Source organism: Tenrec ecaudatus, chromosome X, assembly GCF_050624435.1.
Source record: "Tenrec ecaudatus isolate mTenEca1 chromosome X, mTenEca1.hap1, whole genome shotgun sequence".
Classification (NCBI taxonomy): Eukaryota; Metazoa; Chordata; class Mammalia; order Afrosoricida; family Tenrecidae; genus Tenrec; species Tenrec ecaudatus.
Genome location: NC_134548.1, coordinates 45,029,760 through 45,046,167, shown reverse-complemented (window position 1 = coordinate 45,046,167; position 16,408 = coordinate 45,029,760). Strand labels below are relative to the sequence as shown.

General features: G+C 44.3%; 1 pseudogene; it reads left to right on the top strand.

Moving 5' to 3' along the window:
• Positions 1–14,947: 14,947 nt before the first annotated feature.
• LOC142434466 (ATPase Get3 pseudogene) lies at positions 14,948–16,199 on the top strand (annotated as a pseudogene).
• The last annotated feature ends 209 nt before the right edge of the window (positions 16,200–16,408 follow it).

The window sequence follows — 16,408 nt, the reverse complement described above, 5'->3', positions numbered from 1 at the left end:
CGCGATTCAATAGGTCAATCATATTAAGAAGAGTTGTATAATCAACTAACCTGGTCCCATTTCTTGTTTCCCAGCTTGGCGGTGGCCTTAAAGACAACAGCCTATGTTACCGATACTGATACTGGTGCTGGTACCAGAGGGAGCAGAATGAGCCCCGTTTGCAAAGAATTGTGGTTGATTGTTTCAATCTGCCTGGTGGTTCCCAGAAGGATTGACTCAAAAGGCTTGCTTTATTTCATTTAACTCAGAACTCTCCCAGTCGCAGCAACCCGAGAACATTTGACAAAAACACCTATAAACAAATATATTAGTAGCTGTTGCCTGGGGCAATAGGTAGCAGTAAAGAAAAACAATAGACTAACCAAAAGACTTGGGAGAAAAACTTGGAGAATTACATTATCTGGGGGGATCAGGGGTTGGAAATGTTTGGACATAGTCCTGAAGATTTTTTTAAAAGCCATATGTATATCCAAGGCTGTGTACATGCTCAGTAAAGACCTGAAAAGACATTCAAGTCGCGCCCCGACAGAGAGCTCCTCAGAAAATATGGGGAGGTTTTTTGGTTTGGTTTGGTTTTGGGGGGTGGGGGTGTCTAGGCATCTAAGAGATTATCTGTTGAATCACTGGTTGACCTGAGACTTCAGTAGCCAAAAAATAAGACTTTAGAGAATTTGTTCAGAAAGGTCACTAAACAAACAACTATAACAAATAGCAAAAACAAACTCTGTAGGAGGAGAATCCGATTTCCAGAGTCACCATATTGCAATATTCAAATTATCAAACAGGCAACAATAATTCATGAGATGTGCAAGAAACAGGAAGGTATAGCCCATTCACAGAAGAAAAAAAGCAATGAACAAAAACTGTCCTGAGAAAACCCAGACTTTGGACTTACTCAGCAAACCCTTTTAAATGACTATTTTAAATATATCCAAAGATCTAAAAGTTTAATTCACCAAAATTACATAAATCACAAGAACAAATAAATAAATAATAGAGAGAGGGTTTTTTTTAAGGAACCACATAGAAATCCTGGAATTGAAAAGGACAACGATTGAAGTTTAAAATTTACTAGAGGGGCTCAACAGCAGATTTGCACAAGCAGGAAAAAAGACTATATGAACTTGATAATCTTATTCCTTCTGAGGGACAGAAATAATAAAGAATGACGAAAAATGAACAGAACCTAGGAGACCTATGGGACATCATCAAGCATGCCAGCACACACATGGAGATCCCAGAAGGAGAAGAAAAAGAAAGGAGAGCAGAAAGAATATTTGAAGAAATATTGTCTGAAAACTTCCCAAATTTGATGAAAAATATTAATTTAAACAGCCAATAGTTCAACAAACACCAAGTTGGATAAACTCAAAAAAAGATATACATTAAGACATACTATAATCCAAATATCAAAAGACAATGACATAATCTTGAAAATGGCAGAAAAGTGACTTATTAGGTTCAAACCCCCAAGGGCTGAAAAAGCCCACTACCATTGAGTCGATTCTGACTCTTTCATGAGTACTCAGTTTATTTTTATTTTTTTATAGAAAATACACTTTAATATTTTTTATCTTAAATTTAAAACAATTTTTATTTTCTTTTTTTAAACATTTTTATTAGGGGCTCATACAACTCGTATCACAATCCATACATATACATACATCAATTGTATAAAGCATATCTGTACATTCTTTGCCCTAATCATTTTCAAAACATTTGCTCTCCACTTAAACCCTTTGCATCAGGTCCTCTTTTTTTTTCCCCCTCCCTCCCCACTCCCCCAAGTACTCAGTTTAATAGCTGATTTTGCCTCAGAAACACTGATGGCTGGAAAGCAGTAGGATGACATATTTTAAGTGCTGAGGGTAGTAATCTGTCAATGAAGAATTTTATATTTGGCAAAGCTATCTTTGGAAATTGAAAGGAAAATTAAGACATTCCACACACAAGGAAGTCCTTCGGACTGAAATGAAAGGCACTAGACAGTAACTCAAATCTAAGAGAGGTTATTAAAAACACTGATAAAGGGAACTATAGAAACGAAACATAAAAGCCAATATTAACTTTTCTTTATAACTCTTCTTTTTCCTATCATATTTTAAAGATAATTGTGTAAAAACAATATTACACCTATACAAAGGGTACCCAAAAAATAGAAAAAAGCTCCACTGGGCTAAGATTTCGTAGTACAAGTTTTTCCCACTAGATGAGCATCAAGCAACTCACTCTGAGTTAGTGCACCCAGTGGCGTGGCATGGGAAGGTTTTCTCTAGTCACAGTGAATTTTTTTCGTGACAGCAGTTTCACTCAAATCTCTCTCTCTCTCTCTCTCTCTCTCTCTCTCTCTCTCTCTCTCTCTCTCTCTCTCTCTCTCTCTCTCTCTCTCTTTTGTGATGGCCGATTTAAGAGAACAGCGTGCAGCTGTGAAATTTTGTTTCCTGCTCTGGAAAAATGCCGCAGAAACGGTTGTGATGCTGAACACAGCTTACAGGGATAACACTAACTCAAGTATACGAGTGATTTTTTTTTCATTTCTCATTTCAAAAAAAGGTGAAATGTCAATTGATGACAAAATTCGTTCTGCCTCCTCCCTGGGAGAGGGACGGCAGAGAAGGGGGGGAAGGGAGACTCCGGATAGGGCAAGATATGACAAAATAACGATGTATAAATTACCAAAGGCACATGAGGGAGGGGGGAGCAGGGAGGGAGGGGGAAAAAAAGAGGACCTGTTGCAAAGGGCTTAAGTGGAGAGCAAATGCTTTGAGAATGATTGGGGCAGGGAATGTATGGATGTGCTTTATACAACTGATGTATGTATATGTGTGGATTGTGATAAGAGTTGTATGAGTCCCTAATAAAATTCGAAAAAAAAAACCTCGTTCTGAATGTCTGTCAACTTCCCAAAAAGACGGAAATGTCAACTTGTAGTGCATTTGGAGTTCATTCCACCAGGTAAGACTGCTAATCAAGCTTTCTATTTAGAGGTTCTGAAAAATTAGCATAACAGTGTGTGACCCAAAAAAGGCCTGATTTGTGGCAGCTGGGGGACTTGTTTTGCCAACAAGACAATGCACCGGCACATCCAGCCAGCTCAGTGTGCCATTTTCTGGCAAAAACCAGCATGTTTTTCTTGCCCCATGCACCTTACTTACCTGACCTTGCTCCATGTGACTTCTTTTTGTTTCCACGAACGAAGAGGGACATGGAAGGACAGCAATTTGACGAGGTAGAAGAGGTGAAGAAGAAAAACAAGGGAGGTGCTGTCAGGTATCCAAACAGATGAATTTTTTTAATGTTTCCAAGAATAGAGTAACAGATTGGACAAGTGCATTAAGTGTAATGAGAGTACATTGAAGGTGATAAGGTTGTCTTATTTTTTAAAATTTAAATACATAGCTTTGAAAAATAAATTCCAGTTTTGGGAGGCTACCCCCTCATATATTGATGGGAGCGCAATGTGTACAGATGTCATTTATGACAATAACAACATAAAGGGGGCATAAAGAATTATATAGGAGTAACATTTTTGTATACTATTGAAGTTAAGTTTATATTAATCCAGGTCAGATGGTTATAAATGTAAATACTAATTACAATCCCCATGAATCCTAGCAGTGCAGTGTGTTAAGCACTGAACTCTGTGATAGTTAGCTTTTATGTCACCTTGGCTGGGCCAGGGCTCTCAGTAGTTTGGTAGTCGTTCCTCATGCTATAATCTAACAATAATTCCCATGATGGGATCTAACATAACAAGAACATCTCTGTGAGCAGCCAGCCCCCTTGACCAGCGCCCTTGAATGGAGACTTCATTGATATATGCTCGCTCATCCACAATACAGCATTTACAATCTTGGCAGGAAGCTCAGGAGATCTTGCTGCATATACTACTTGAATCTTGGAGAACCCAATAGCTCTTACTGAGATAGAAAAGCTAGAATTGCCATGCAGGCTGCAGAAGAATCAAAGAGCACAGAAAATTGAGCATGGTGAAGGGGGTATGTTTTACTAAAATCCTAAGGAATATACCAAGTGGTAGGGGAATCAGCACTATTGAAAAGCCTAGTAGTGACCATTTCTATTGGTCTATTCTTCTTAAATGACTTTGAGAGGGATGTTTTTTGCCATTTCTCAGTTGGATAACAACCCGCTGACCCAACGACTTTCTGGGAGTCCTAGTATTAATTATTCTAACAACAGCAGACCCCCTCCTTAGCCCGATGCCACGATTCTTAGCACAAACTAACTTGCAGAATAATAATAAGTGAAAGATGATTACAGATGGAATGACATTCAAACATCACACATAATCACCTGTGAAGAAAGTCGGGGTTAGAGTGGAAGGTGAGTGGGTTGGAAGGGGGGAACTGATTACAAGGATCCACATGTGACCTCTTCCCTGGGAGAGGGACAGCAGAGAAGGGGGGAAGGGAGACTCCGGATAGGGCAAGATATGACAAAATAACGAGGTATAAATTACCAAGGGCACATGAGGGAGGGGGGAAAGGGGAGGGAGGGGAAAAAAAAGAGGACCTGATACAAGGGGCTTAAGTGGAGAGCAAATGCTTTGAGAATGATTGGGGCAGGGAATGTATGGATGTGCTTTATACAATTGATGTATGTATATGTATGGATGGTGATAAGAGTTGTATGGGTCCCTAATAAAATGTAAAAAAAGAAAAGAGGAGAAAAAAATGATTAGGGCAGGGACTGTACAGAAGTGCTTTATACAATTGATGTATGTATATGTATGAACTGTGATAAGAATTGTATGAGCCCCTAATAAATTGTTAAAATAAAAAAAAAAAAAAAAGAAAGTCGGGGTCATTCTTGATGGATGCTCCCATAGTAACTCATCCCGACTGGCTGTAAACCTTGAGCAGTGTGTGACATTTGGAGCAGTGAGGAGCCTGGCATGTCTTATGGCTCATCTTTCCCGTGATCTACTTTAGGGCATCCCTAGCACGCTGCGCCAGCTGTTTCATCCGTCCACTTCTCTGGCGGTATGGGAGGCATGGGGAAAGTGGAATAGCATTCATATCCATAAATCCTCTATACTCAACTATGGTAAGGAAGACCCGTTACCAGAGATGAGTGACTTGTAATGACCATTCTAGAAATCACCCATTTAAGACCCAAGTTTATGACAGCAGGGGTCTGAGGTGGAGCAATAAGCATATCAAATGCTGCTGGAAAAAAGTCACCTGTCAAAGTGAAGGGGAAAAAACACCTGTGTCTGGATTGGTCCTGCAATGTTCTTGGTTAGAATTTCATGGCCGCTCCTAAAGAAAAAGAGGATACACCAGGAGGCCTGGCATGTATCTACAATATCGCTGTCATTCCAATATTAGAATCTTTTCTCATGTTTTTCTGTGAACAATTCCTTGATATATGTACTGTGGCCAAGGTAATAATTTGACCATCTTTCTAGAATAATTACTGCTTTGGTGAGATTGTATTGTGACAGACACAGTTAACCAATTACTGATACATAGAAACGAGTTAACCTTCAGCTTGCACTCAGGCGCTGACTGAAAACAACTGCAAATACTTGTCTCAATCTTGGCAGATATCTAGGAAACAGAGAACAGCAGCAAAAACGGTAGACATTGTCAAAGTCAAAAGTTGGTTCTATGAAAAAGAAAAAGAGACCTCTGATAATAGTTACAAGGATTACCCCCAAAAGAATTTTTAAAATAATAATAAAATACAGAAAGGAGGAAATCAGTACAGAGATAGCAGTGATGTTAAGAGAAGAAAAACTATTGTGTTAAAATTGAAAATAAAAGTGAAATAAAATCTAGGAAATATATAAAATGCAAAAACTTGCCTAGGAAGACACCTAATTTCAGATCAACAAACACGAAGAGATTGAAGTGGTGGTCAAAGACATGCCCCAAACCTCAGGCCCTCATGATTGTACAGGCAAGTTCTATGGAATTTTCAAGAACTTTTCTATTCCTATTTTATATAAGTTGTTTCAGAGAGCTAGCGACTCAGTTCATTTTTATGAATTCAGTGTAATCTGCATTCCAAAACCAGTTAGTGTAAAACAAAACAAAGATATCGTGGGGGTAAAAGATCTAGTTTTACCAAAAGTAAGGTGATCTTTGTCTAAGTTGCAGAGAAACAATTCTTGGAATAATTGGGGTGTATTCATCTGAGACTCCCAAGTCTCTCATGAGAATTTACGTTGGTGGGTGGGGGGGTGACTAGATCAGAAAAAGAGAAACTATCATCTGGGAGGTTAACATCAATGAATCCCATGAGGCATGATATAATGTATCATGCAGAGCTGACCAATGGAAACGCTGAACATGGAGGCTTGGAGAGCTTCTTGGTTGTCTTGGTTAAGGCTGTAGGTCAAATTGGCTGGATCACAATTCTCAGCAGTTTGGCAGTTATGATGTAAATGAGATCTGATATAATCACTTCCATGATAATAACTGTTATGAGAAGCCAATCAACTGAAAAGGCGTTTTCTTGAGATTGTAGTCTGCTTTCAAGATTTGTGGATGCTCTGGCAAATCTTGCTTGCTTTTTAAAAAAATTTCTTTATTGCCCCACCTCCTGAACCCCCCCCCACCCTTGCTTTTTTGCTCGTCCAACATCTGACTTCGGGTTCTTTGGACTTGAGCCAACAGCCTGCCCTATTGCCTGCTGAACATAGGAGCCATCAGTAGCCTGACATCCTATTTAGAGTCATTCACCTCTGCAGTCAGCATCCTGCTGTCTGACCAGCCAATCTTGGGCTCGTTGCCCTTGGTAGCTATTTGAGTCAGAAGAAGGCTCGAGCCTGTCATCTGACCCATGGATTTGAAACTTGCCAGCCTCTACAGCTATGTGAGTCATTTGCTTGAGATAACTCTGTGTGTGTGTGTGTGTGTGTGTGTACAACTGACTGGACGAGATCTGTCTTTGCATCCATTCCAAAGAAAGGTGACCCAACAGAATGCACAAATGATATAACATCATTCATCTCACATGCAGATAAAATTTTTCTGAAGATCATGCAACAATGGCTGCAGCACAGGTACTAATGGGACCGATTTCCTGGACTTGAAGGCTAAGGACCATATCGTCTCAAGGGATAGCAAGGTCAATTGGCATAGCACAGTTCATAAAGATAATGGTCTACATCCTAGATTGGCGGATGGCATCTGAAGGCTTAAAAGCTTGCAAGGAGCTGATTCATACAGCCAGGACCAAAGGAAAGTAAAGGAAACCAAAGACTCAAGTAAGAAATTAGTCCACAGCCAAAAACCAGAAGAATTAGGTGGTCGTGGTTACCACTATAAATGTCTCTGGCCAAGGATACAGAAGGTCCCAGAGAGAATGGAAGAAAAATATAAAACCAATTCAAATTTCTAAAAAGAGTGGAGTAATTGGAAGAACCCCTGAGTCTAAGTCACCCTTTTAACCTGGAATTGAAGCTACTCCTGGGTGTCATCATTCAGCCAAATACTAGATTGGCCTATAAAATAAATAATCATATCAGGAAGAAAGTGCTTCTTAGGAAAAAAAATTACTATATAAGATCAAACAGGCAACATTCACTCGAAAGCAAGAGTGTGAAGGCAAGAAGGAGAACTGGAGTGATGGAAACGAGGAAGGGGGATGGTGAGAAATGGGAAGAATACTGACACATAGCAAGGGGGTAGCAACCAAAGTCATGGAGCAACCGGTGTATGCATTGTTGATGGAGAACCTGACTTGCTTTGCAAACTTTCACCTAAAATACAATCCAATGTCATCTAAAATGAAGAGACTCTTATGGAGCTGTTCTATGCTGAAACATATGTGATTGGCATGAGTAAGCATAACTGGATGGCAGTGGGTTGTACATAAAGTTATGGGAGAACAGATAAACTGTAGCGCACTCATACAAAAGGATACTATGTGTGCAGGTGTGCTGTCGGGTCGATTCTGGCTCAGATCCACACGGTGTAACAGAGGAGAGCTGCCCCACCGGGATTTCCTGGACTGACATCTTGATCAGAGCTGATTTCCGGGTGTTTTCTCCTACAACAGGAGCTGGCAGGTTTGAAGCACTGCACCTTTTGATTAGCAGCTGAGCACTTGAACCCCTTCAACACCAGGGAGCCTTCATACTCGACACTAAAGAAAAACAAAAGAATGGACACGTGCAATCACACGGATATCGTTCAGAAATATTGTATTGAAGAAAAGCCAGGCACTGTACGATTCTTTCTCTAGGGAATTCGACCACAGGCAACACTAATCAATCAGGAAAGATAGTGACTGCTGGGGGTTAAGGGAAAGATTGACTACGATGATGGAAACGTTCTATATGCTGGCTGGGGCGGTAGGTACATGTATACCTTTGCCAAAACTCATCGAACGATTCACTTAAAGTGGGTACATTTTATGATAGTGAATTTTATATCTCAAGTCAAGTTGACCTTGGGAGTCCCTGGGTGGCACAAATACGTTGGAGATTTGAATGAACCCGCAAGTGCCTTGAGAGACAGGTCTGGTGGTCTGCATGTGAAAGGTCACAGCCTTGGAAATCCGATGGAGGGTGGGTAGTGCTACTCTGCAGGAATGGGGTCACCATGTGTGTTAGGCCGGGTTGACTAGAGAAACAAATTCAGAGACACTCATATGTGTGCAAGAAAGAGCTTTATTATATCAAAGAGTAATTATATATCAAGAAAACATCCCAGCCCAGTCCAGATCAAGTCCATAAGTCTGATATTAGCCCATAAGTCCAATTCTGGTCCATTAATCTTTCTTCAGATTCACATAGCCACATGCAATGATGCTGTATGCAGGAAGATCATAGGTCGGTGGGTGGAATGTCCTGTGGATCCAATGGCAGTGGAATCATCACAGGGTTGGCGTAGGTCTCTGCTGCATGGCTCACTCAGGTCTCACAGTGGATCCACGTGGCCTGTCAACAGGTAGGTGGAGCAGAGAGAGAGAGTGCCCCACCTTCTGGGAGAAAGAGAGGAAGTTCCCAGAATTCTCATGAGGCCACAATGAGGCCTCATCAGGCTGTGACAGGCTAGACTCCACCCTTACACTTGTTTATCAAGCTGACGTGAAATTACGTAATTACCACACCGTGAGTCAGAATGGACTGACAGCAACTAACAGCAACCAAGTTGTTTTTAAAGTAAAAGCCAGATACATGTATGCAAAGCAACATATGTTTTCTAAGAGCAAACACAATCAAAAAGCATGCACTGGATGGAATCGAATGATGGACCGCAGACTGCACATCCATGTTTATCACAGCCATTTCTATAATAGCAAAAAGATGGGTGCCATCAAAACCCCTGCCGTGGAGGGATGCATAAAGACTCTCTGGTCTGGAATATTGTGCATCCTTAAAAAACAATGACGCGTGTGTCAAACACCTCACGACATGGACAAAATTGGAGGACATTATGCTCAGCAAAGTTAGCCCATTACATAGTGATATGTCGTGACACCAGTGTCATACCGGGAAAAGGAGGAGGGAAAGGTTTTCACACCAAAGGGGAAAACAATTCAAGATGCTGATGGGCATAGGGAGGAGGAAAGGGGAGGAAGGGTGGGTGGGAAAAGAAAAACCAGAAAAAGAAGGAAGAGCCACATACATGGGAGGTGGGGTTGTCACTGTCACTGTTGTGATGCGATGGCTGTGTTTAAAATAGATATGTGTGCTAGCATTCCACTAGTCAACGGGATCAATGAATTAATTATTTTTAATTAAAAGAGAAAGAGAAGGATCAGAGCCTGTGAAATCCTGCAGATTTCCTACCCCTCAGATGGAAATACTGGTCTGAGCGGCGCTAGAGGAGGAAAAGCAAAACGGAAAGTGGCTGAAATTCTTTTATGACACAAGAGCTAGTTTAATACAAACAAACAAATGATTGACCGTAGAGATAAGGAAAATCATGGGAGTGGCAGATGGGAATTGAAAAGAAATACATACATTTTAAGCAACAAATACAGAATTACTTGTTCCAGTCCCTCTAAGTAATTTACCACATTTTGGACTAATTAAGGTAATCTGAACTGCCACTACCACCACCAAATGACTGAGTGGGACTATGCAAATAAGGTGTATAGAACTCTAATGAGGGGATTGGTCAATTTTGCTATCCCACTAGGTGTAAAATAAGCCATCTCAGAAGCATGAACTAGGAATCTCACTACCATCAAGAAAGAGGAACCAGGGTAGAACATGTCCTTTGGACTCTGAGATCCCTGCACATTAAACCTCCTCATTCCAAGAGACAGAGGACTGTACACCAGCGCTAAGGCATTGAAGCCGTTGAAGCAGCACCAAAAGCATGAATTAGAGCAGAAGACTAAGTGCCTTCTGTTAAGAGGCTCCCTTGAAGGGTGGAGTGCCTCGAGGCACTTAATGAAGGTAGTGCTTAATGAAGGTAGTGCTTGGGGCCTGAGACTTAGGGCAGAGTGCCCTTTAGGCATTTATCAGGGTCACTAAAAGAATTCTGTAACACTTGACCAAGCAAGGCAAAGGTCAAGGGGACACATGGCTGAGAGACCAAGAACCGGAGAGAGGTTCATCTACAGGCACAGCTGAGAAGAGGTTATCCTGACTAGAAGTGCTGTATCCTGAGTATTTCTGATCCTGAATTGTAACTTCCGGATCCAACTTCCCTTGCAAACTCCATCGTCTTGGATGTTGGCTGTGAGTTCTGTATGACCATGTCAGTGATTATGAAGCCCAGCAGAGACGTGAATGCTGTGAGAGGGACGGTTGATGTCAGAACTAATAAAGAAACTTGAAGGGTGGAGACCTAGCAATTGGCCTGAGGCTGAGGAATTTCTCCTTCTCCCATTTGAAGTCCGGGATTAGATTTATGCTATTTTTACCATCTTTAATTTTTCAAACGGATAGTCTCATTTTCATATAGGAAAACTGCTTCTAAGAGATTATTTAGTCACCTATAACCCCGTTAGTAAAGAAAAGCTTCAGGGGACTTCCAGCAAGATGGCAGATGAGGCAGACATGCTACACAGACCCGCTAGAACAAAGACACAAGGGACTGAATGGAACAGATACAGATGATGATCCTGGGACCCTGAGCTTCAGAGGAAAGGAAAGCGAAGTGGATTGAATACCAACTAAGAGAAGCAGAACAAAAGCAGTCAGCGAGGAGACAGACGGGCGAATTGTCCGCTGGTCTGCTGTAGCACACCCATCTTGAACTTTTGCAAACGGCTTTCAATAGAACTAACTCGCACCCTGCTAATCAGCTCCGCTCGCTAAGGCTTAAGACAAGCACCCACACCCTCCGTGACTGACAATGAGGAAGGTGGGATGCTTCCGTGTTCCTCGTGCCCTCTTGGCGACCAGAGGAGTGGCCAGCCCTCACCCTTGCCTACCCCATGGCCAGGAGCACTCCCCCACACCCTGCATAGCCTGAGCAACATCTACCTCCCCCCTGCCCCCCAGCTACACACGCAGACCAAAGCTTCAACTCATCAGTCCCTGGCCACGCTGGTGGGCAGGAACTTCTTCTGGACCCATCATTACCATTTTCAAAACATTTTCTTTTTTACTTGAGCCCTTGGTATCAACTCTTTTTGCCCCCTTCCCCGCTCTCCCTCCCTCATGAACCCTTGAAAATTTGCAAATTGTTATTTATTTACTTTTCCTTTTGGTGATTAAATTCATTTTTTCTTGGTTGTTTCTTGCTTTCATATATATGTATGTTACTGGTGTAGTGGTTACATGCTGGGCTGCGATCCTCATGGTCAGCAGTTCAAAACCACCAGCAGCTCCTCAGGAGAAAGACTTGGCTTTCTACTCCCATAAGCAGTTACAGTCTCAGAATCTTACAGGGGGTCACAATGAGTCAGTATTGACTTGATGGCAGTGAGAGGTGGCACAGTGAGTGCTAATCACAAGGTCAGCCGGTCAAACCCACTTGTCACTCCAAAGGAGAAAGATAAGCTTTCTGCTCACATCAAGAGCCTTGAAAGCTCAAAGGGACAGATCTACTCTGTCCCCTGGGGTAAATATGAGTCAGAATCGACTCAATGGCACTGAGTTTAATTTTTTATTTGTTTTTCTGTTATTGTTGTTTCTTTCTTGTCCCACCTGACAGATAACAGCAACCATGCACACATCACATAGCCACACCTGGGCCTCCCACTGTTACACTTACTGGGTAAGGGCCACTGCCCACTCCTGTGCCACTTGGTCATCCAAAGAAAGCAGCCAACACCAGTCAAACCTGCCTTCAACTGTGTTATTAAACAAGCAGAGAACTGTGCGCACGCGCACACACACACACTCACATTCTCCGTCTCACCTTCCTGGAAACAGGTGGTGAATGACTAAGGTCTCATCAACATACAAAAAAAAACGCAGACTCACTGCCATCGAGTGGATGCTGATTCATAGACACACACACACACACACACACCTGTGGCTTTCTGAAACTATAACTGTTTTCAGGAGTAGACAGCCCAGTCTTTCTCCAGAGTAGCTGCTGGTGGTTTCAAACTGCCAACCATGTGGATCACAGCCCAACGCATAACCACTACACCACCAAGACTCCTCTCACCAACATAAGATCATCAATTAAATACAGACACACCAGCAATTATTTCAAAGTGTTAATTCCATCCCTTTGATTAGTAAATAAATGTGTTTGTGCTAAAAATAAGAAGAAAGAAACACTGATGCTTACCAGAGGGGAGAAGGGAGGGGGAAGGCCATGCGCTAGAGGGGAAGCAGGTGTTCCTTTGGGTGAAGGGAAAGGGATCATACAATAGGAGGGACTCTGGCCCAAAAAGATGGACACAAAAGGCACCAGTAGGTTTGCAAGAGTTAAAGGCAACAGAGGCAAATACTGTGATATCCAGGATCCTGCAATAGTGGTGATCTACGAGTAGATGCTTGGAGAGGCACGTAGCCTGACCAGGTGTGGGAGGGAGAGTGGAGTGGGAGGATATCCACAAATAGATACAAGTTTGACAGATGATATTAGTATACATGTGTTTGCCTCTGCTGCAATTACATCCATGCATGCGGTAGAGTGTACAGGGGGCAAAATGATGAAAATTTGTTCGGCATAACCACACAGCTTTTGGCCATGACTCACTGCGCCTGGGGGATCAGGGCCCAAGTCTCAGAGGACGCCAAATCAATGGGCATGATATAGTTCAGGGAGACAGTGTTCTACGTCCTAGCAACTGGGCTCTTAAAAGCTCATGAGCAGCCAGCGAAGGTGCAACTGTTGGGTCTTTCACCATCCAGAGAAAAGAAGAATGAGGAAAATTGAACGACACATGGAGACAATGAGTTTCCTAGACTCATGGACCACACACCTACCAGTCTCCATCACTACTCAAGGGAGAGGACTTTCTGACCTCCAACCCCCTTGAACGTGGCTAGAAGGGTGGATGGCAGTGGCTATCTCAGACTCAGAACCTAATCCTACCTCACCCTCCCACCTCCACTGGTCCATACTTAACTCACCAAGCCAACGTCTGCCCTCAGTTTGGTTTGCCTTCTAACTTCTTGTATAGGATCTTGTGGTGAGGTTGTGGGGTAACAGGCTAGCTAACTCTCAGCCACCTCCAGCTTCTTGGGAGGTGTGTCAGTTGTAAAGATACTGTTCCTTCAAGCCCCCACCCTTCTTGGTGAGGCCAGATCCTCACCCCACGCTTCTTCTTTGCCAGCTGCTTCCGGCCAGATGCTGCCTCGAAGGAGATACTAGAGGAAGAAAGAAGCAAGGCAAGAGGAGGAGAAAGGGACTGGGTTCTCCTTTGGGCTGCCGCGGGTTTCCTGTGGGCTTCCTGCTCCTGTGAGCACCACCCCAGCAATGCTTCCTCATTCTGGGAGCAACAGTTCTTCTGCGCCCACCCCAAAGACACCAGTACTCACCTACCACCACTCCCTCCGCAGGGTCCAATACCCTGGGACCCTCTCTGAGCACAGAGCTCTGCCTTCCCAGCCCCAGGGGACCTCTTCTCCGCGCTTCTCTTGTTGTTAGCTGTTCTGGACTAGCTTCTAACCCGTGGCGACCCTATGTTTGTAGAACAGAATAGAATTGCTCCACAGCACTTTCAAGCCTGTGATCATTAAGAAGCAGACCACCAGGCCTTCCTTCTGGGGTACCTGTGGGTGGGGTGGACCCACCAGCCTTTTCATTTGTATCTGGTTCCCGAGTGTATAATTGCAACGTTGCTCCCTGTCCTCCCCCAGCCCTGGGGGTGTAGCTGTTTCTGACATGAACTATCGTGACAATAGATGAGAGTTCTCCCTTGGCTTTTTTGGTTCTTTGGCAACTGGTTCGTAATTCCTTCAACCTAGCCAACAAGTCTCTATATTAAATGCTGTTCAAATAACTCTGTTAAAATAACCAGACTGTGTTTTATTTCCTGTGTGACGCAGGAGGCCATGTCACTTTCCAGAAAGGAATCTAAGGCTATCCGTGACCAATTTGATTTTAGTAAACCCCAAATCAAATCATTTGCTGCTGAGTCAGTTCCGCCTCATGACAGCCCCATGTTGTAGAAATGCCCTATGGGATTTTCAGGGATGGGCTATTTAGGGAAAAGATCACCAGGCCTTTGTTCTGAGGTACCTCTGAGTAGGTTCCAACTGCCCACCGTTTACACCACCAAGGACTCCTGACTTAGGTAAACCAAACTCACTGCCACAAAGTCGATTCCAACTCACAGTGTGAGCTATCGTCAATGAACAGGGCCACGCTCGCCATAATTCCTACGTGATATATTAGAATTCTGGACTCTCAATCGTGCGGCTATCGTGCCACTTTGGAGGGTGCTCTCTACTATACGAATAGACAAGATTGGGGTGGGATTAAGACCCGACCTTAGAAAACTACAGACTTGAAGGGCGTCCGGTGAGCCATGGGAGCGAAGGGTGCTGGGATTGTAGTTCCTACCAGCTCCTAAGGGATCGTACGCGAGGATAAGATTTCAAGGATCCGCCGTCCGTCGGAATGTGATCGGGGATTTACCCTGTAGGCACTTTGCATGGTGCGGTCCGCGTGTTCACGTGAGCCGGCTCCAAGATGGCGGCAGGGGTGGCTGGGTGGGGGGCTGAGGCCGAGGAGTTCAAGGATGCCCCTGATGTGGAACCGCTGGAGCCCACGCTGAGCAATATCATCGAGCAGCGCAGCCTTAAATGGATCTTCGTCAGGGGCAAGGGCGGCGTGGGCAAGACTACCTGTAGCTGCAGCCTGGCAGTCCAGTTATCCAGGGGACGGGAAAGTGTTCTGATCATCTCCACAGACCCTGCCCACAACATCTCGGATGCTTTTGACCAGAAGTTCTCCAAGGTGCCTACCAAGGTCAAAGGCTATGACAACCTCTTTGCCATGGAGATTGACCCCAGCCTTGGTGTGGCCGAGCTGCCTGACGAGTTCTTTGAGGAGGACAACATGCTGAGCATGGGCAAGAAGATGATGCAGGAGGCCATGAGCGCCTTCCCCGGCATCGATGAGGCCATGAGCTACGCTGAGGTCATGAGGTTGGTGAAAGGCATGAACTTCTCGGTGGTGGTGTTTGACACGGCCCCCACGGGCCACACGCTGAGGCTGCTGAACTTCCCCACCATCGTCGAGAGGGGCCTGGGCCGCCTCATGCAGATCAAGAACCAGATCAGCCCCTTCATCTCACAGATGTGCAACATGCTGGGCCTGGGGGACATGAACGCCGACCAGCTGGCCTCCAAGCTGGAGGAGACGCTGCCCGTGATTCGTTCCGTCAGTGAGCAGTTCAAAGACCCTGAGCAGACCACCTTCATCTGCGTGCGCATCGCCGAGTTCCTCTCACTGTACGAGACGGAGCGGCTGCTCCAGGAGCTGGCCAAGTGCAAGATTGACACCCACAACATCATCGTCAACCAGCTCGTCTTCCCCGACCCCGAGAAGCCCTGCAAGATGTGTGAAGCCCGCCACAAGATCCAGGCCAAGTACCTGGATCAGATGGAGGACCTCTATGAAGATTTCCACATCGTCAAGCTGCCACTGCTACCCCACGAAGTGCGAGGGGCAGACAAGGTCAACACATTCTCAGCCCTCCTTCTCGAACCCTACAAGCCCCCCAGCACCCAGTAGGGCCACTGCCTGTGCCCCGCTGCTGACACTTCAGGCCCGCCCCAGGCAGAGTTTGCACACAGCCGTCGTCCCACCCCCTCGCCCCCACCCAGAATGGTGCAGTGTGGAGGGGGTGTATTGGAGGAAGGGGCGGAGGTGGGGAGGGGGCCTGTACCCCCTGGTGGGGCTGGGGGTTGCAACTGACCCTCACCTCTCCCCACTTCTGTATCCTCAATAAAATGATCTTTAAATAAATAAATAAATAAATAAATAAATAAAGACCCGACCTTAGTAGAGACTGGAGCCTTGGTGACATAGTGGGTTATGCATTAGACTACTGACCACAA